Source organism: Pseudophryne corroboree, chromosome 1, assembly GCF_028390025.1.
Source record: "Pseudophryne corroboree isolate aPseCor3 chromosome 1, aPseCor3.hap2, whole genome shotgun sequence".
NCBI lineage: Eukaryota > Metazoa > Chordata > Amphibia > Anura > Myobatrachidae > Pseudophryne > Pseudophryne corroboree.
Genome location: NC_086444.1, coordinates 332,112,574 through 332,134,591, shown reverse-complemented (window position 1 = coordinate 332,134,591; position 22,018 = coordinate 332,112,574). Strand labels below are relative to the sequence as shown.

At 49.1% G+C, this 22,018-nt stretch overlaps 1 protein-coding gene and 1 non-coding gene across 5 annotated transcripts in view; both read right to left on the bottom strand.

Annotated features, from left to right (window-relative positions):
* The window catches only part of PIWIL1 (piwi like RNA-mediated gene silencing 1), a 1,090,590-nt gene that overhangs the window by 654,821 nt on the left and 413,751 nt on the right, over positions 1-22,018 (bottom strand). The window lies entirely within an intron of this gene.
* LOC134961476 (U5 spliceosomal RNA) lies at positions 639-759 on the bottom strand. The gene has a single exon (XR_010187914.1). It is a non-coding gene; the product is annotated as a U5 spliceosomal RNA (small nuclear RNA).

The following is a 22,018-nucleotide window of genomic DNA, read 5'->3' as shown; positions in this document are numbered from 1 at the left end:
AGGACCAAACAAGCTCTGGCCTTGTCGTGCTGACGATGAAAAGTGAGAATCGAAGTAACCGGCGCTAGCAGAAGCTTTACAGATATACTCTGCAGCTTCTTTTAACAGTGATCTCATTGTTTCCATACATAGAGTCTAGTGACCCAAATGTATCTTGGGTCTTTATAATGTTTGACACAGACGCATTTACCAATGGCGGATCGCGTCATTTTGGAAACGATTAAATAGTGGTTAGAGTCTACTCAGTCTCTGTAAAAATGGAGACATTGACTCACTGGGATTTAGCAATGTATGTTGTCAAAAACCCCGCACTATCTGAGTGCTGGACTAATGTACCCTTCTCACTCGTAGTTATCGGTGTGAGATTTGACATAGAATCGTGCATTAAATTATAAGACCAGTCAAATAAACACTCTGGTACCCAAAGGGAAATTGGCCCTTTGGAAAGACTGTCTTTTGTTAGAGCTGGCGGAGTAACTTCCGAGACTCCGATGTTACCGCTCTTTTAATTTGAATTGCCCATGCTTATAGGATTTTTAAAATTATTTTTAGTCTGCGCTAGAGCCTTACTCGCTATGCAGACAGACACCACAATAGGCAACGGACAGACACTTGCACGACTTATTGAAGTTATTATGTGTCATATATATATTTTATTGCTGAACAACATATTTATATGAAACTCATGGTTGTTCCTCTCTACGGAAATCTTTAGTAAAAGGCGAAAGATTTATTCGATCTGAAGAGAAACCAGAGTATTCTTTATGTGAAAAGCAGTTCACATGGGCATGTGAAACCCGAACCAAATTCCCACTAACACCCCTGCGCCTCTGGTGGCTTAGAGATGTAGGGCAGGAATGTTCCAGAATTACACACTGGAAAACAACAGGAAGCATGGTTAAAATGGCCCCTTTGCCATGCTGACCCTGATAATCACAGAACAAATTACAAATGTTTCCGTGTTAATATAGCCTATTATACAGTATAATCACAGGCCGGGTACAACACATGCTCTATGAATAAATATATATATAAGCTCATAGCCTATGATAATTACAGACATTAATATATTTATACAGCATTAATATAGGCTCAAAAGCCTATTATACAGTGATAACCACAGACCTTAATATAGGCTCCATAGCCTATTATACAGTGATAATCACCGACATTAATATATAGGCTGAATAACCTATTATACAGTGTTAATAACAGCCATTAATATAGGCTCAATAGCCTATTATACCGTGAAAATCACAGACATTCATATAGACTCAATAGCCTATTACTCCCAGGACAGGTAACAATACATTATAAATACCTGTCACATATATATATATACACTGTGCTGCTGTTCATATATTTGATCCGCCAGATTCCACCGTGCCTCTTCCCCCCTGTAACGCTGTGTCTCTGCGGGAAGCCTGCACTGGCACTTGTCACCGCCTCTGTACTGAGACTGAGGGAGCGTCTGCGGCCGTATGGCGCTGGGCGGCCGGACGGAGCTGGGCGGCCGAACTCTCTGCGGGAAGCCTGCACTGGCACTTGTGGGTGGATGGTGCTGGGCGGCCGGACGGAGCGGCGGTCACCGTCTCTGTACTGAGACTGAGGGAGCGTCTGCGGCCGTATGGCGCTGGGCGGCCGAACGGAGCGCTGGGACGGGCGGCTTGCAGACGTAGCGGCTGGGGCTTGGCGGGCGTATGAGCGGCGAAGCAGCATATTAACCCCAACATAGCGGGGCGGCAGCCTGCGCTGACCGCCCCGTTCCCCAGCCTACCTTGCTTGCTCCTGATCATGGCTGCGACGGGGCTTCTTATGTGTAAGCTCCGTCCAGTGATGTAACTCATGGCTGTGACGGGGCTTCTTCTGTGTAAGCTCCGTCCAGCTCTGTAGTCCTGGCTGCGACGGGGCTTCTATGTGTAAGCTCCGTCCAGCTTTCCAGTCAGCTTCCAGTGATCTAAGTCATGGCTGCGACGGGGCTTCTTCTGTGTAAGCTCCGTCCAGCTCTCTAGTCCTGGCTGCTCTTTGCAGGAGCAGTGGGCTGCCTGTGGCTGTGAGGGTGCTCTTTGTGAGGACCGACACGCCATGCGCTGCCCGTGCAGCGGCACTATCCCGGACCCATGTTTTTCTTGAAACTGGGAAGGGATGTGCTATTAAAAAAAAAAAATTAAAATAAAAATGAAAAATTAATAAAATCTTCCAACAAGTGTGGGAATCCCACAAGCCGATGTTAGTGCTTTGAGCACAGAAAAAACACTGAGGTTCGTACACTGAGGTACTCTGGGATATGGAGGGGTGGAGAGTTCTAAATTTAAATATTCAGTGCCTTTGTTCTGCTACGCCGTCCATATCCCAAGAGTACTTCAGTGACCCCTAGTGGATGAAAAAGAAATGGACACCACTCAGCTATCAAATGCACACACAAATAGTCACAGTCTGTACAATGCAGAGGTTATTACTAACAATAATACTGCACTGGACTAGCTTACACAGCTATATAACAATAGATATAACAGTACACAGTAAGAACTGGATGTATATCACAGGGTAATTGTACTAGGAAACCCTGACTAAGTGCACTCTTTCTTAACTAACACGGACTAAAAAATGCAGGTAGAATACTTAAGTGTCTTGTAAAGTCACAGCACTGACAACCAGGCGGCTTTACATGGGATTTGCCCAAGCATTCCCAGGAACAGTGAGCTGAGGGATAATGGCGCCGCAGACACTGCCAGGGAGTGAGGGAGAGACAGATATGCAAGTTCCAGGGCAGGAACATTTGCAGAAAATGGTGCCCTGGGGCTGGGGGAGGGGCTTCAGGTCCAAGCTCAATCCCCCTGCTGGCAAAACCACCGGGTACTGCGGGCTCTAATAAAACGGTTTATAGAGAAAACCTGACCTGTCCCATGCCCTGGTGATCTACTGGGATCGCCTGTGCTGCCAGTGTCCACCGCCAGCGCGCGCAGCCCGCCTCCCACTGACCGCGCTGGATCGCGATAAAGACCGGGTCCCGCAAGCGAGACCCACTCACCACCTCCCGAAGCGCTGCCACGCGATCCTGGAGAGCCCCCGACGTGTGTGTCTGACAAGAAAACCGGAGCCTCCTGCTGTAGTTACCAGGCAACCAGGGCTCGGGAGTGTACAGCGCCGCTGGGGAAAGCCGGAGCTGCAGCCGTGAATGTCCACTGACATGTAACACTGCTGCTGCCCTTAAAGTCTTCACCTTTTTCCTCAGAAAAAAAGCTCTTCTTAGGGCTGACTGGAGCAGCCCATCTGTTAAGTGCCTGCTACTGCAGCACCAACTACAAAACTGAGATCCTGTGCAGGGAGGTGGGGTGATATAGGAGGCGGTACTATGCATTCTGGGAACAGTCAAAGCTTTGAGCCTGTTGGTGCCTCGGATCAAGATCCTACTCTACACCCATTGTCCATTCCTTGTGAAGACCAGTGTACCCCACAGCAGAAATCAGGATTTTGGTACTTACCGATAAATCCCTTTCTCCGATTCCACAGGGGCCACTGGAGCATAGTTACAATGGGAAATAGTAGGCAGTAATTGGGAGCTGGCACTTTAAAATTCTCACACTGTGGCTAGCTCCTCCCCTACTATCTCCCCTCCAAGCCAGTCTACGTAAAACAGTGTCCGAGGAGAGCTGGAATAAACAAACCCTAAGGTAGAGGAGGTTAATGACGCCCTGTAAACTAGGATAACACAAACTAAACCTGGAACAGAACCTAACAAACAGGCTAGCCCGAACTCAACAAGCAGTCACATGGTGATCTGCAAACCGTTAAGCAAAAAACAAGGAGGAACAGCGCTGGGCGGGCGTCCAGTGGCCCCTGTGGAATCGGAGAAAGGGATTTATCGGTAAGTACCAAAATCCTGATTTCTCCTTCATCCACTAGGGGCCACTGGAGCGTAGTTACAATGGGGACGTCACAGAGCTCCCAAAACGGGTGGGAGAGCGCTGAGTCTTGTAAAACCGCTCGGCCAAACTGTGATGCAGAGGCCGCTAAAGTGTCAAACTTGTAGAATTCGACAAAACGAATGTCGGTCCGACCAAGTAGCCGCCCGACAAAGTATCCCAGGAGACCCCACGGGCAGCCGCCCACGAAGGTCCCACAACGCGCGTAGAGTGCGCTGAAATGGAAAACGGAGGCTCCCGAGCAACCGCCAAGAAGACTCTCTGATGTCAGATGTATCCAACGGCCCAGTGTATGCTGGGACCCCAGCTATTTCGTACAGGAGCATCGTACAGAGCAAAGAAAAACACTTCGTCGAATAGCCCAAGACCTCTGTAGAGAGAGTCGGCGAGTCCTGACAACATTCAAAGAGGGCCGAAAACACTAGTGTCAGACATATATGAAAAACGGACATCCCCTCTGGAAGAAAAGACCGCTGAGTCTGAAGCTCAGCTGGGGGAGTTGTCAATAGAGTACTCCCTGAAAGAGAGCCCGAACTTACGGCCGCCAGGCTAATCTCTTTTGGAAGAAAACCGAAAGGGCAGAGACCTAAAATTCAGGTCAATATAGGTTGAAGCGCAGCCGAGCGAAACCTCCCAGAGAAATCAAAGATGACGGCTGAATGGTAACTGAAAGAAAGGGAAAACCTCTGGTATCCTCACTATGCCCCATAAAGGTTTCCAAAAGTGGCAAAAGCGAGAAGAGGTACCCGACTTCTGAAATCGGGGCCCAGTAGGCATAACCGAACTAGGGAACTCCTCCCCTCTGAGGTCTTGTGAACAGTCACGCGGTTAAACGAAACCAGTGTAAGATTGAACAAAGAAAAGGACCCTGTTGAAGCAGACAGTCTAGTCGAGGTAGGAGCCAAGGCTCCCCTACTGACAACAGGTGCAGGCTGGATCTTTAAGTCATGCGTGGCCCAACCGGAGCCACCGAAAGGACTAGCGCGCATTCTCCCCTCCTGTGTTACCGAAAGTGAGGTAGAAATAGAGAAGGAGGCAGGATAGACTAACCAGAAACTCCAAGGAGCCCTGAGGGCATCCTCGGCTACTGCCGCCAGAGCTCACGTCCGAGAGTAGTAAAGGTTTAAAGAGTCAGTCAGAACGCCCGGAGGTCGATCCGAAATCTCAGTCAACAGCGGACCAGCTGACAAAACACCGGGGAATGTCCTCTCAACCGGGAGTTTGACCTGGCGGCTTGACTTGGAAAGAAGATTGTTGTCCTCTGCTCAGAGGGGAATGTAGGCGACCACTCATTGCGTCGCAACTTGACTGTAGAAAGAGAGTACCTGGTGCCGAGGAAGGAAAAATCCTCTGACGGACCGTGTTGAGAAACGTCTACGAGGAGCATAAATTGAATCCATGTCGACCCAGAAACTCCTGGATCCTCCGGATATTCAGAAGCCACCTAATCTGCAGAGTGAGATACTAGCAGTAGATTGTCCAATTAGGGAACAAAAGTCACTTCCTGCCCTTGAAATCAGGATTTTGGTACTTACCGATAAATCCCTTTCTCCGATTCCACAGGGGCCACTGGAGCGTAGTTACAATGGGGAAATAGTAGGCAGTAATTGGGAGCTGGCACTTTAAAATTCTCACACTGTGGCTAGCTCCTCCCCTACTATCTCCCCTCCAAGCCAGTCTACGTAAAACTGTGCCCGATGAGAGATGGAATAAACAAACCTTAAGGTAGAGGAGGTAAATGACGCCCTGTAAACTAAACCTGGAACAGAACCTGACAAAAACCAGGCTAGCCCGAACTCAACAAGCAGTCATATATTGATCTGCAAACCGTTAAGCAAAAAACAAGGATGATGAACAGCGCTGGGCGGGCGTCCAGTGGCCCCTGTGGAATCGGAGAAAGGGATTTATCGGTAAGTACCAAAATCCTGATTTCTCCTTCATCCACTAGGGGCCACTGGAGCGTAGTTACAATGGGGACGTCCCAGAGCTCCCAAAAACGGGCGGGAGAGCGCTGAGAGTCCTGTAAAAACTGCTCGGCCAAACTGTGATGCAGAGGCCGCAAAAGTGTCAAACTTGTAGAATTTGACAAGACGAATGTCGGTCCGACCAAGTAGCCGCCCGAAAAACTATTTATGGAGACCCCACGGGCAGCCGCCCACGAAGGTCTTACAACGCGCGTAAAGTGCGCTGAAATGGAATACGGAGGCTCCCTAGCAACCTCCAAGAAGACTGTCTGATGGTCAAATGTATCCAACGGCCCAGCGTATGTTGGGACCCCGGCTATTTAGCACGGGAGCATTGTACAGCACAAAGAAGAAAAACACTTCGTCGAATAGCCGAAGACCTCTGTAGGGAGAGTCGGCGAGCCATGACAACATTCAAAGAGGACCAAAAAACACTAGTGTCAGATTTGTCGGAAAAATGGACATCCCCTCTGGAAGAAACGACCGCTGAGACCGAAGCTCAGCCGGGGGAGTTGCCAATAGAGAACTCCCTGAAAAAGAGGCCGAACCTACGGCCGCTAGGCTAATTTCTTTTGGAAGAAAACCGAAAAAGGCAGAGACCTAAAATTCAGGTCAGTGTGGTATGAAGCGCAGCGGAGCAAAACCTCCCAGAGAAACCAAAGATGACGGCTGAATGGTAACTGAAAGAAGGGGAAAACCCCTTTTATGCTTATTATGTCCCATACAGTTTTCCAAAAGTGGCAAAAGCGAGAAGAGGTAACAGACTTCTGAAATCGGGGCCCGGTAGGCCTAACCAAACTAGGGAACTACTCCCTTCTGAGGTCTCGTGAACAGTCACACGGTTACACGGAACCAGTGTAAGATTGAACAAAGAAAAAGTTGTTGAAGTGGACAGTCCAGTCGAGGTAGTAGCCAAGGCTCCTCTACTGACAACAGGTGTATCTGTATCTTGAAGTCATGTGTGGCCCAACCAGAGCCACCGAGAGGACTAGCACGCATAATCCCCTCCTGTGTTACCGAACCTGAGGTCGAAATCAAAAAGGGAGGCAGGATAGAATAACCAGAAAACTCCCCGGAGCCCTGAGGGCCTCCTCGGCTACTGCCCGAGCTCACGTCCGAGAGTAGTAAAGGGTTAAAAAGTCAGTCAGAACGCCCTGAGGTCGATCCGAAATCTCCGCCCACAGCGGACCAGCTGACAAAACTCCGGGGAATGTTTTCTCACCCGGAAGTCTGACCTGGTGGCTTGACCTGGAAAGAAGATTGTTGTCCCCCGCTCAGAGAGGAATGTTGTCCCCCGCTCAGAGAGGAATGTAGGCGACCACTCATTGCGTCGCAACTTGACTGAAGGAATAGAGTACCTGGTGCCGAGGAAGGAAAAATCCTCTGACGGACCGTGTTGAGAAACGTCTATGAGGAGCATAAATTGGATCTGTGTTGAACCAGAAGCTCCTGGATCCTCCGGATATTCAGAAGCCACCTAATGTACAGAGTGGGAAAGCAGCAGTAGATTGTCCCATTAGGGAACCAACGTCACCTTCTGCCCTTGAAAGAGAGTTATTCTGTGATCTTCCTGAACTCTGTGGTAGCGGAAGACAGACCGAAAGGAAAGGACTGACAGTGAAAATGAGAATCCTGTAATGCGAATCTGAGAAAAACCCATCCAACGGAAATCAGTAAACAGGCATCGCTGAAGACAAGGGACACGTAAAAACTCCCTTTCTTGTTCAAACTAGCAATCACAGACTGAAAGGATTCTAAGGCCAGAATAGGTCTGGCCGAGCCAACTGGCTTCGGAACGTGAAAAGAAAACAAAGGCCTGAGAACTGTCCCGATTCAAATGATATGTGAAAAACAGGGATCAACACCCTTTGCGGTTAGAAGCATATGGAGCGCCGCCTGCAGTATGACTCTCGTCATCGTAAATCGGCCGACCCCTGCCGAGGGACTCCTGAGATGGTTGTACTCCGAAATCTAGTTTGTAACCGCCCAAGCCTTCTCAGTTCTTCCCATAGGACCACCGACCTGAGCCTACCCTGGGACCCTCCAGGTGGTAGGAAAGTCTGACCTGTAGTGGGTTTATAGGAGGATGCTGAACCTCTGCTTCAGCTTTTTTTTTTTTTTTTTTTGAGATCCCCTGGCGACTGAAATATCGCCCGCGTGGAGTCGAAAGTTTTTGAAGGGGCACGGAAAAATCTAAAGGAAAGACCGGTAAAGGTCTGTCTTGGAGCTTGGTCAGTATTAGGAGAAAGCAAAGTGGATTTACCTCCAATGGTTCAAGAAATCCTGCAGAAAGTTCCTTCCTCTGAACCATCTGCCCCGTAGGATTACATGTGCACCTGTCACAGTCGCAGACCCAGAGGTCGTCGGTTTAAGACAGCCCAAGCGAAAATGCAGGGTCCGAGTCTGCAGACGTGGAGACCTTCAAAGATCATAGAGCAGAATCGTGATTCGGACCTGTACCAAAGTATCAATTGATCCTGATGTGAAACATCCTGTAACCTAGAGGACAATTGTTCCACAACCTACCTGCTCCGGACAAGGTAGAACCATGCTGCCGTATTTGTCTTCGATGGGTCCCTGAACAAGGTTGCTCAGGAAAACGGCAGCTTGTTGGACCGGCGATACATCGAGGGGTATACCCTAGAGAGGTTCTGATACCATCTCCTGCCAACTGTGGGGAGAGGGTAGGGAAAACAAACATTGTTTGATACCTGATATTGTGTCTGCCGGCCGCCTACCGGAGCCTGCCCAGCTCATCCGAGACAGGGCCAGTCGCTGTCATTTCGTCATTGGCGTCGAACCCTGATGGACTTGACGTGTCCGCCTCCTTTACCTGCAGTACCAGACGAACTGCTGTATAATGCACCTGGATATTCTGAGACACTGGTTCAGACTCCACAGAAAACAGACATCATTAGTATTGTAACCTGGAAGGTTAGCAAGGTTCCTTTAGAAACCTGGAGAGGTGAAATGACGTACAAGATCTCTGGTTAATAGTGACATTACCTGCATAATCTGAGCTGTTCAAACAGGAGTGTTCTGCCGGTGCGTGGAGGGCTAAGCAGATGGCTCCGCCGCATACTTCACACCTAATAGGGAATTCTTTGACCATCCCAGGTGAGAGGAGAAAAGGTGGGTTAAAGAAACACAGCCCTATGTAAGGTCTGCACTATAATGTGTAGTGACCGACACGATTCAAATAAACTTGCAGGAGCAGCGGAGACCTGAACCAGTAGCGCCGCGCTGTGGGACAGGAGTCTTAGCCCTAGGCTATAGGAGCTCCCCTTAAAGTTTCTTTATTTTCAAACCCTGGTACCCCTGTACAGATACCCGCTACTAGCGTACTGAGCCGCAGCGCTATTTGTCTGATGCCTTACACGCATTCCCCAAATTACAAATAGCATTAGTAACTAGTGACACCAAGGAATAATAAAGGGAAGGCAACACCCCGCCCTGTATGTAGTGTACCGCTAAATTTAGGTGCACCAGATGTTTCTCGGAGGTTCCGCTGGCTTTTCAAAAGGGTGACCAGACTGTGAGAAAAGATGGGGGAAAATGTTATGTGGCAAGGAGGTATTTTGTTATTAGAAAACATTGCGGAAGTGGTTTGTTTTATCTTAAAGATGTATGTGGACACATCTGTACAAACTACACACAATTAGGGCACTGGTGGGAACCAAACCCATGACCTCCATGCCGCGAGGCAGCAATGCCAACCACCACACCATCCGTACTGCCCTATATACGGTATTGTATGCATATATCTATATACATACCTCCACACATATATATATATATATATCTATATATATCTATATATATATATACACACCCACAGTGAATGCAACCGTGTATGTGAACCCAATAGGGTAGATAAATACTGTAGTATATGTAGGGTAAAGAAATTGTGCACAGTAGATTTTTAATCATTAATGAGATGAGCGCCAGCTCCTGTAATAGAGCAGGCTCCTGTATGAAATGCCTGGCAGAGGACTCTCCTGCAGGGAGGAATGGCTGCCAAAGTCAGATATTACAAATATGTCAGCAACTCCCTGCACAGAAAAACTAAAAAAAAAACCCTGAGACAGGATTTGTGCCTAGAGGCAGTGAACGCTGCGATCCACCGCCGGGAGCCCGCTGAGTAAAGCGGGAATAGCCTTCACCCCCACATCCTACCTTTATCCTCCCTGAACAGCCCGGAGAGGGAAGGGAGCTTGCAGCGGCCGGGGAGCGGTGTGACAGTGAAGTGGCGGTCCTGTAGCGGCCGGGGGACGGAGAGCGCTTAGCCCGCCGAACAGAGCGGGAGTTAGCTCCGCCCCCTCCGCTTCGGCGCCAAATTCAAACCTGCTCTACAGTAAGCGGGAAGCGCCCTGTATCTCCCCGGCCGCTTGTATGCTGCGGCCGGGGAGCGTTTCATCAACAGAGCCCCATGTTTTTGTTATTTTTACACCACACTGACATAAGATGGCGGCAACTATAAAAGGCAACCAGCCTTGGATTCAACTAACATCTCACTGTTCTGTATCCCCCGGCTGCCTTCTGCAGCCGGGTAGTGAAGAGCGCTGAGCCCGCTTACAGAGCGGGCTGAAGCTCCGCCCCCCATATAATGGCGCCAAGTTCAAATTAGTAAGCGCCTTTGATGCACTCCAGCCTTCTATGACTGGAGAGTATAGGGGTCCATACAAATGTTGAAAACTGAAACTGTAAAACATACATCAGTCTGGAAGGGGGGATGTTTGTACTCACCACACTTTAGGCGTACTTCAGCTCGACCCCGCAGCCCCGACACGCGCCGCACGCAGCGGTGTCCGGTCCCTTTTGATACTCATCTTCTGATGGAGTGGCCCCGACACGCGCCGCATGCAGCGGTGTCCGGCCATTTTTGATACTCACCGCTGCCATGCTGCCGGAATCTTCTGCTGGATGGAGTGGTCCCGACACGCGCCGCACGCAGCGGTGTCCGCCAACTCAGGAGAGCTCAGTGTCTCCCTCAGCCGGGGCCCATCCCGAGCCGCACGCAGCTGCGATGGGACCCCGCCGGCAGCTCCCGCGGTGCAGACTAGCAGTGGCAGAGCTGCCAGTCTGTGCATGTGTGAAAGAAAAAATAAAACAATAAAGAAAAAAGAAAATTTTCTTCAGCTAAACCCAAGTGAACCAGCTCACATCGGGCACTAAACTAAGACTGGCTTGGAGGGGAGATAGTAGGGGAGGAGCTAGCCACAGTGTGAGAATTTTAAAGTGCCAGCTCCCAATTACTGCCTACTATTTCCCCATTGTAACTACGCTCCAGTGGCCCCTAGTGGATGAAGGAGAAAAAGAGTTATTCTGAGATCTTCATGAACACTGTGGGAGCGGAAGAGAAACCGAATGGAAAGGACTGACAGTGAAAATGAGTATCCTGTAATGCGAATCTGAGAAAAGCTCGATGAGAAAAAAAAAAACCAACGGAAATGAGTAAACAGGCATCCCTGAAGACAAGGGACGCGTAAAACCCCCTTTTCTTCTTCAAACTGGCAATCACAGACTGAAAGGATTGTAAGGCCAGAATAGGCGTGGCCGAGCCATCTGGCTTCGGCACGAGAAAAGAAAACAAAGGCTTGAGAACTGTCCCGATTCAAATGATATGTGAAAACAGGGATCAACACCCTTTGCAGTTAGAAGCATATGGAGCAATGCCTGCAGTATGACTCTTGTCATCGTAAACCGGCCGACCCATGCCGAGGGACCCCTGAGACGGTTGTACTCCAAAATCTAGTCTGTAACCGCCCAAGCCTTCTCAGACCTCCCAGTAGGACCACCGACCTGCGCCTACCCTGGGACCCTCCAGGTGGTAGGAAGGTCTGACCTGTAGTGGATGTGTAGGATGACCTAAAATCAGACTGGACCGAGGATGCTGAAACTCTGCTTCAGCCTGTTACCCTGAGATCCCCTGGCGACGGAGATACCGCCCGTGTGGAGTCGAAAGCCTGAAAAGGCACGGAAAGATCTAAAGGAAAGACCAGTTAAGGTCCGTCTTGGAGCTGGGGCAGCAGTAGGGGAAAGAAAAATGGACTTACACCCAATGGTTCGAGAAATCATGCAGGAAGTTCCTTCCCCTGAACCAGCTGCCCCTTAGGATTTCATGTTCAGCTTTCACTGGTGCAGCCCCAGAGGTCGTCGGGTTAAGACAGCCCAAGCGAAAATGCAGGTTCCGAGTATACAGACGTGGGGACCTCAAAAGAATATAAAGCAGAATCGTGATTCTGATCTGTCCCAAAGCATCAGTTGATCCTGATGCGAATTATCCAGTGACCTAGAGGACAATTGTTCCACAACCTACCTGCTCCGGATAAGGTCGAAACCCTGCTGCCGCATATGTCTCTCAGATGGATCCCTCAGCAAGGCTGCCCCAGGAAAACGGCAGCTTGTTGGACCGGCGATACATTGAGAGGTATACCTGGAGAGGTCTGATATCGTTTCCTGCTATCTGCGGGAAAAGGATAGGCAAACAAACATTGTTCGATACCTGAAATTGTGAATTCGGATGTTTCCCGGCCGCCTACCGGAGCATGCCCAGCTCATTCGAAACTGAAAAAGTCGCTGTCATTTCTTCCTTGGCGTCAAACCCCGAGGGATCAGGAGTGTCCGACCTCTTTACCTGCAGCACCAGACGAACTGCTGTACAATACGCCTCAATATCCTGAGATACTGGTCCAGACTGCACCGAAACATAATCAGTATCTCGTGTAACATGGAGGTTAGCAAGATCCTTTTAGAAACCTGAAAACGTGCAGTCGTATGTCTCAGGACCTCGAGACACTGGTCAGACTTCACCGAAAACAGACATCCTTAGTATCCCGGACATTCATTGCCTCCTTCCATAGAGGTCTGTCACCCGCAGCGTCGTGTAACACTGAGGTTAGCAACCTCCTTTTAGAAACCTGGGAAGAAGAAATGACGGACGGGGTCTCTGGTAACGGTGACCTTACCTGCATAAGCTGAGCTGTTCAAACTGGAGTGTGCTGCAGCTGCAGTGAGGGCTAATCAGATGGCTCCACCGCACAATCTACACATAACAGGGAATTCTCTGTCCTGGGTGTTACGTTTAGTTAAACGAAAAGAGAAAAGACAGGTTAAAGAAGTGTAACCCTCTATAAACTCTGCACTATAACGTGCAGTGACAGGCACATATCCCCTAAAGTTGTGCTATTTGGCCGATACCACACAAATTCCCCCAAATTACACACAGTATTATCAAGTGAAACAAAGGAGTAATAAAGGGGTGACAACACCCGCCCTGTATGTAGTGTATTGCTAATTCAGTAAGCTCTGCTGGTTGCCCAAAATGGCGGGCAGCCTGTGAGTAAAGCAGGGGGAAAAATCAATATGGCAGGGTGAAGACATGTGGGACGTGAACCCAGGTCTGTGTTATTATAATAAATGTCGGTGGAGCTTGTAGTTCTATCTTATTGTAAATATTCAGTGAGCCCAACTGTGCCCTGATAAAGAGCAGTAGTGAGCTGACTCCATATACCATAAAACAGGGGACTACGTGTTGAATTAGCGGCACTAGCCCCCCTGACAAAGGGGCACTGCTATGGCGCCTAACTTTAAAATCAACAGCGTTAGTTGATTCTATATGCATATATAGATATAATCCGATATAACACTATATATAAAACAAACTATATAAAATATAATATAATATACATACAAGATATGTATATATATATATATATATATATACACACATATATACATACATTCCCAGCACAACCATATACCTCCATTGATCATATATATATATATATATATATATATATGTGTGCCACAGGAGGAACACATTAAGAAAAGACTACTCACTGCAGTGACAAGAAGATCCTGACACTGACAGCCAGCAGTGGAGTACTGGTATAAATTTCCCCTGCAGAGAGGAAATGGCCACCAGCCCTAACCAAGCCGCAGGTGGCCTCTCCAAGACGGGAGGAAGCCCCGCCCCCCGTTATGTATACTGCAACCCGGGTGCTTCGTGAGACACAGAAGCCTTCTTAAGACAGCGGGAAGCGTTCTGCCTCCCCCGCTGATTACACGCGCCGCTGACGGGGAGCTGAGCCCTCCGAGCAGAGCGGGAGAAAGCTCCGCCCCCTTTTCACTAACTGTGCTCTGTCTGAAGCTCCCGCGCAAACTTAGCGTGGAGCACCTCTCTGACGGTCCTGTGAGCCGCGACCGGGGGCGCTTAGCCCGCCGGGTCGAGCGGGATTAAGCTCCGACCCCCCTGGTAATGGCGCCTAAATATAAAGGTGCCCTGTAAAATAAAAATCTTTTTTTTTTTTTTTTCATAATGCAATACACAGCCTCTATACACAGCCCCTATATGTAGTGGAGGGGGGTTAGACCAGGGACCCTGAGTGTGGCCCCCATGTATGGGAGCGTGAATATAAAAGAAACAGCACACCTCATCACAGCTTCAGTGTCTGTACTCACCGCTATTGCAGGATTCCTGATGGAGTGGCCCCAACACGCGCCGCACGCAGCGGTGTCCGACCACTTATACTCACCGCTGCCATGCTGCCGGAATCTTCTGCTGGTGGAGCAGCCCCGACACGCAGCGGTGTCCGGCTAGCTCAGGAGAGCTCAGTGTCTCCCTCAGCCGGGGCCCATCCCGAGCCGCACGCAGCTGCGATGGGACCCCGCCGGCAGCTCCCGCGGTGCAGACTGGCAGTGGCAGAGCTGCCAGTCTGTGTGTGTGTGTGAAAGAAAAATAAAAAAATTCTTCAGCTAAACCCAAGTGAACCAGCTCACCTCGGGCACTAAACTAAGACTGGCTTGGAGGGGAGATAGTAGGGGAGGAACTAGCCAGTGTGTGAGAATTTTAAAGTGCCAGCTCCCAATTACTGCCTACTATTTCCCATTGTAACTACGCTCCAGTGGCCCCTAGTGGATGAAGGAGAAACAACAGTTTATTTTACATAGAACCTATTTAACTCTTGTTAGATTAGTCAAGTTTGGTGGGCGTTCCTCTGACTCCTGCCCTAAATGCAACTCGTCCAGTGGCTCCACTTGTGATGATCTGCTGTTACTAGCTAAGTAGAAGGACGTATTGGCGCAGTGTCTACACCCTTGCTCTGGCAGTGCCCGATGGTCTCCAGTTTTTGGACCCAGGTTAAGGGCGCTATTGCTGCTACAGGTATCCCTGCTGAGGTACTCACGCCCAAGGAATGTGCGTTGGGGGCTGGAGTTGAAGGGACACTTAATGGCCCCGATATACAGTACTTTCAAAACTTATGTGCCTTAGCCAAGGTTTGTATTTCCCGCTCGTGGCTTGCGCAGACAGGCCATACTTCTGGAGCGTGGATAGCCCTGGTAAACGATTCCATAGAACATGAAAAATGTACCTATATGTCCCGCGGAACTGTTACCAAATTCCACAATGTTTGGGCCAGGTGGATGGAATCCCTTAATACAACCAGGGTCTAACTTGTTTGACATCTTATTCTTCTGTCTTCAACGCTGCCCGCTGCGTGCTGGTATTGCATACTAGGATTGCAATTGAGATTTCCTAGATCACGAAAGCCATGAGTGGTACTGTATGTCTATATAAGATCTGCAACCGACACTGATTAGCTAGATCTGCTGATTTGCACTCCTGGTGCTTACCATACTTCTTACTATATACTGTACATATACTATTAATTTATTTTTGTTAGTGTGGGTTAGGGGAATAGATTTGTTATTGTTATTTCTAGTTTTGTATAAAATAAAATTAAGGAATACTTGCATATACGGTGCACTGGGTCCATGGAAAATAACTCTATTTTGATATGAACAAGTTTGACTTACTTCCTTTTACTTTGAGATGACAATGTATGTAATTCCTTGGTTTCCCTGTAGTACGGCCTGCTGTGCTGGCTACTTCTATTTTTGTGTTTCCAATGCTATATTGTGTCATCAAGCCGAGGACTACACTTGCGTTTTGACCATACCATTGTTTGACTCTGTACAATATCATGTTTTGTCAATAAAAATACTATATTTAAAAAAAAAAATAAGAATTTACTTACCGATAATTCTATTTCTCGTAGTCCGTAGTGGATGCTGGGAACTCCGTAAGGACCATGGGGAATAGCGGCTCCGCAGGAGACTGGGCACAAAAGTAAAAGCTTTAGGACTACCTGGTGTGCACTGGCTCCTCCCCCTATGACCCTCCTCCAAGCCTCAGTTAGGATACTGTGCCCGGACGAGCGTACACAATAAGGAAGGATATTGAATCCCGGGTAAGACTCATACCAGCCACACCAATCACACTGTACAACCTGTGATCTGAACCCAGTTAACAGCATGATAACAGAGGAGCCTCTGAAAAGATGGCTCACAACAATAATAACCCGATTTTTGTAACAATAACTATGTACAAGTATTGCAGACAATCCGCACTTGGGATGGGCGCCCAGCATCCACTACGGACTACGAGAAACAGAATTATCGGTAAGTAAATTCTTATTTTCTCTGACGTCCTAGTGGATGCTGGGAACTCCGTAAGGACCATGGGGATTATACCAAAGCTCCCAAACGGGCGGGAGAGTGCGGATGACTCTGCAGCACCGAATGAGAGAACTCCAGGTCCTCCTCAGCCAGGGTATCAAATTTGTAGAATTTAGCAAACGTGTTTGCCCCTGACCAAGTAGCTGCTCGGCAAAGTTGTAAAGCCGAGACCCCTCGGGCAGCCGCCCAAGATGAGCCCACTTTCCTTGTGGAATGGGCTTTTACAGATTTTGGCTGTGGCAGGCCTGCCACAGAATGTGCAAGCTGAATTGTACTACAAATCCAACGAGCAATAGTCTGCTTAGAAGCAGGAGCACCCAGCTTGTTGGGTGCATACAGGATAAACAGCGAGTCAGATTTTCTGACTCCAGCCGTCCTGGAAACATATTTTCAGGGCCCTGACTACGTCCAGCAACTTGGAGTCCTCCAAGTCCCTAGTAGCCGCAGGTACCACAATAGGCTGGTTCAAGTGAAATGCTGAAACCACCTTAGGGAGAAATTGAGGACGAGTCCTCAATTCTGCCCTGTCCGTATGAAAAATTAGGTAAGGGCTTTTATAGGATAAAGCCGCCAATTCTGAGACACGCCTGGCTGAAGCCAGGGCTAACAGCATTACCACTTTCCATGTGAGATATTTTAAGTCCACAGTGGAGAGTGGTTCAAACCAATGTGATTTTAGGAACCCCAAAACTACATTGAGATCCCAAGGTGCCACTGGAGGCACAAAAGGAGGTTGTATATGCAGTACCCCCTTGACAAACGTCTCTACTTCAGGAACTGAAGCCAGTTCTTTTTGGAAGAAAATCGACAGGGCCGAAATTTGAACCTTAATGGACCCTAATTTTAGGCCCATAGACAGTCCTGTTTGCAGGAAATGCAGGAAACGACCCAGTTGAAATTCCTCTGTAGGGGCCTTCCTGGCCTCGCACCACGCAACATATTTACGCCAAATACGGTGATAATGTTGTACGGTTACATCCTTCCTGGCTTTGATCAGGGTAGGGATGACTTCATCCGGAATGCCTTTCTCCTTCAGGATCCGGCGTTCAACCGCCATGCCGTCAAACGCAGCCGCGGTAAGTCTTGGAACAGACAGGGTCCCTGCTGGAGCAGGTCCTTTCTTAGAGGTAGAGGCCACGGGTCCTCTGTGAGCATCTCTTGAAGTTCCGGGTACCAAGTCCTTCTTGGCCAATCCGGAGCCACGAGTATAGTCCTTACTCCTCTCCTTCTTATGATTCTCAGTACCTTGGGTATGAGAGGCAGAGGAGGGAACACATACACTGACTGGTACACCCACGGTGTTACCAGAGCGTCCACAGCTATTGCCTGAGGGTCCCTTGACCTGGCGCAATACCTGTCTAGTTTTTTGTTGAGACGGAACGCCATCATGTCCACCTTTGGTTTTTCCCAACGGTTCACAATCATGTGGAAGACTTCTGGGTGAAGTCCCCACTCCCCCGGGTGGAGGTCGTGTCTGCTGAGGAAGTCTGCTTCCCAGTTGTCCACTCCCGGAATGAACACTGCTGACAGTGCTATCACATGATTTTCTGCCCAGCGAAGAATCCTTGCAACTTCTGTCATTGCCCTCCTGCTTCTTGTGCCGCCCTGTCTGTTTACGTGGGCGACTGCCGTGATGTTGTCCGACTGGATCAGCACCGGCTGACCTTGAAGCAGAGGTCTTGCTAGGCTTAGAGCATTGTAGATGGCTCTTAGCTCCAGGATATTTATGTGAAGTGATGTCTCCAGGCTTGACCACAAGCCCTGGAAATTTCTTCCCTGTGTGACTGCTCCCCAGCCTCTCAGGCTGGCATCCGTGGTCACCAGGACCCAGTCCTGAATGCCGAATCTGCGGCCCTCTAGAAGATGAGCACTCTGCAACCACCACAGTAGAGACACTCTTGTCCTTGGAGACAAGATTATCCGCTGATGCATCTGAAGTTGCGACCCGGACCATTTGTCTAGCAGATCCCACTGGAAGGTTCTTGCGTGGAATCTGCCGAATGGGATTGCTTCGTAAGAAGCCACCATCTTTCCCAGAACCCTTGTGCATTGATGCACTGAGACTTGGCCTGGTTTTAGGAGCTTTCTGACTAGTTCGGATAACTCCCTGGCTTTCTCCTCCGGGAGAAACACCTTTTTCTGGACTGTGTCCAGGATCATCCCTAGGAATAGAAGTCGTGTTGTCGGGATCAGCTGCGATTTTGGAATATTGAGAATCCAACCGTGCTGGCGCAGCACTATCTGAGATAGTGCTACCCCGACTTCCAACTGTTCCTTGGATCTTGCCCTTATCAGGAGATCGTCCAAGTAAGGGATAACTAAAACTCCCTTCCTTCGAAGGAGTGTCATCATTTCGGCCATTACCTTGGTAAAGACCCGGGGTGCCGTGGACAATCCAAACGGCAGCGTCTGAAACTGATAGTGACAGTTCTGTACCACAAACCTGAGGTACCCTTGGTGAGAAGGGTAAATTGGGACATGTAGGTAAGCATCTTTGATGTCCAGAGACACCATATAGTCCCCTTCTTCCAGGTTTGCAATCACTGCTCTGAGTGACTCCATCTTGAATTTGAACCTTTGTATGTAAGTGTTCAAGGATTTTATGCTTAAAATTGGTCTCACCGAGCCGTCCGGCTTCGGTACCACAAATAGTGTGGAAAAGTACCCCTTTCCCTGTTGTAGGAGGGGTACCTTGATTATCACCTGCTGGGAATACAGCTTGTGAATGGCTTCCAATACTGCCTCCCTGTCTGAGGGAGACGTCGGTAAAGCAGACTTTAGAAAACGGCGAGGGGGAGACGTCTCGAATTCCAATTTTTACCCCTGAGATACCACCTGAAGGATCCAGGGGTCCACTTGCGAGTGGGCCCACTGCGCACTGAACTTCTTGAGACGGGCCCCCACCGTGCCTGAGTCCGCTTGTAAAGCCCCAGCGTCATGCTGAGGACTTTGCGGAGGCGGGAGAGGGCTTTTGTTCCTGGGAACTGGCTGTTTGTTGCAGCATTTTTCCTCTCCCTCTACCACGGGGCAGAAATGAGGCGCCTTTTGCCCGCTTGCCCTTATGGGGCCGAAAGGACTGCGCCTGATAATACGGCGTCTTCTTAGGTTGAGAAGCTACCTGGGGTAAAAATGTGGATTTTCCAGCCGTTGCCGTGGCTACCAGGTCTGATAGACCTACCCCAAATAACTCCTCCCCCTTATAAGGCAATAATTCCATGTGCCTTTTAGAATCCGCATCCCCTGACCACTGCCGCGTCCATAAACCTCTTCTTGCAGAAATGGACAGCGCGCTAACTCTTGATGCCAGTCGGCAAATATCCCTCTGTGCATCACGCATATATAGAAATGCATCCTTCAGATGCTCTATAGTCAATAATATACTGTCCCTATCTAGGGTATCAATATTTTCAGTCAGGGAATCCGACCACGCCAGGCCCGCACTGCACATCCAGGCTGAGGCTATTGCTGGTCGCAGTATAACACCCGTGTGAGAGTATATACATTTTAGGATATTCTCCAGCTTTCTATCGGCAGGTTCCTTTAGGGCGGCCGTATCAGGAGAGGGTAGTGCTACCTGTTTAGACAAGCGTGTGAGCGCTTTATCCACCCTAGGGGGTGTTTCCCAACGTGCCCTATCCTCTGGCGGGAAAGGGTACGATGCCAATAACCTTTTAGGAATTATCAGTTTTTTTATCGGGGGAAACCCACGCCTCATCACACACTTCATTTAATTCCTCGGATACAGGAAAAACTACAGGCAGTTTTTTCTCACCAAACATAATACCCTTCTTAGTGGTACTTGTATTATCAGATATATGCAATACATTTTTCATTGCTTCAATCATGTAACGTGTGGCCCTAGTGGAAGTCACGTTTGTCTCCTCATCATCGACACTGGAGTCAGTATCCGTGTCTGTCATTTGAGGTAACGGGCGTTTTAAAGCCCCTGATGGCGTTTGAGACCCCTGGACAGGCACAAGCTGAGTAGCCGGCTGTCTCATGTCATCAACTGTCTGTCGCAAGGAGCTGACACTGTCACGCAATTCCTTCCACAAGCTCATCCACTCAGGTGTCGACTCCCTAGGGGGTGACAACTGTATAATAGGCAATTACTCCGCCTCCATCTCATTTTCCTCCTCAAACATGTCGACACAATCGTACCGACACACCGCACACACACAGGGAATGCTCTGATAGAGGACAGGACCCCACTAGCCCTTTGGGGAGACAGAGGGAGAGTATGCCAGCACACACCAGAGCGCTATATATATACAGGAATACCACTATAAAATGTGCTTTTTCCTTTATAGCTGCTGTTAATATAAAACTGCGCCAAATTAGTGCCCCCCTCTCTTTTTTACCCTTTTCTGTAGTGCAGGACTGCAAGGGAGAGTCAGGGAGACGTCCTTCCAGCGGAGCTGTGATGGAAAATGGCGCCCGTGTGCTGAGGAGATAGGCTCCGCCCCCTTCTCAGCGGCCTTTTCTCCCGCTTTTTTGGTAAGTTCTGGCAGGGGTTAGAATACACCCATATAGCCCTGGGGGTTATATGTGGTGTATTTATGCCAGCCAAGGTGTTTTACATTGCTGCTCAGGGCGTCCCCCCCCTAGCGCCCTGCACCCTCAGTGACCGGAGTGTGAAGTGTGCCTGAGTAACAATGGCGCACAGCTGCAGTGCTGTGCGCTACCTTGTTGAAGACTGATGTCTTCTGCCGCCGATTTTTCCGGACCTTTTCTTGCTTCTGGCTCTGTAAGGGGGCCGGCGGCGCGGCTCCGGGACCGAGCTCCGAGGCTGGGCCTGTGTTCGGTCCCCCTGGAGCTAATGGTGTCCAGTAGCCTAAGAAGCCCAATCCACTCTGCACGCAGGTGAGTTCGCTTCTTCTCCCCTTAGTCCCTCGATGCAGTGAGCCTGTTGCCAGCAGGTCTCACTGAAAATAAAAAACCTAAAACTAAACTTTTCACTAAGAAGCTCAGGAGAGCCCCTAGTGTGCACCCTTCTCGGCCGGGCACAAAAATCTAACTGAGGCTTGGAGGAAGGTCATAGGGGGAGGAGCCAATGCACACCAGGTAGTCCTAAAGCTTTTACTTTTGTGCCCAGTCTCCTGCGGAGCCGCTATTCCCCATGGTCCTTACGGAGTTCCCAGCATCCACTAGGACGTCAGAGAAAAAACTTCACTGGATTAGTTTAACTACATGTAGATATGTATGTATATAGATATAAAAATGCACAGTAGATACTGGATGAATATCACAGAATACTTGTACAAAATATTCAGATAGCAGTACACTTGTTCTTAACTAACACTGTCTAAAATGACACGTAGAATACTTAAGTGCCTGTAAAAACACAGCGCTGATGATACAGGCGGCTTTACAGAGACAGGAGACAGAGCCCTGCAGTCCCGGATATCAGCCCAACTAGTAATAAAGATGGCGCCAAAATCTCTGTCAGGGAGTGAGGGAGAGGAGTGAAATACAGCTCCAGGGCGGGAACACCAGCAGAAGAAGGCGCCCGGATCTGGGGGAGGGGCTACAGGTCAGCGCCTTATCCCCTATGCTGGTCCTCACCACCGGGTACTGTGGAGCCTATTCCAAATGGATTTTAGTAAA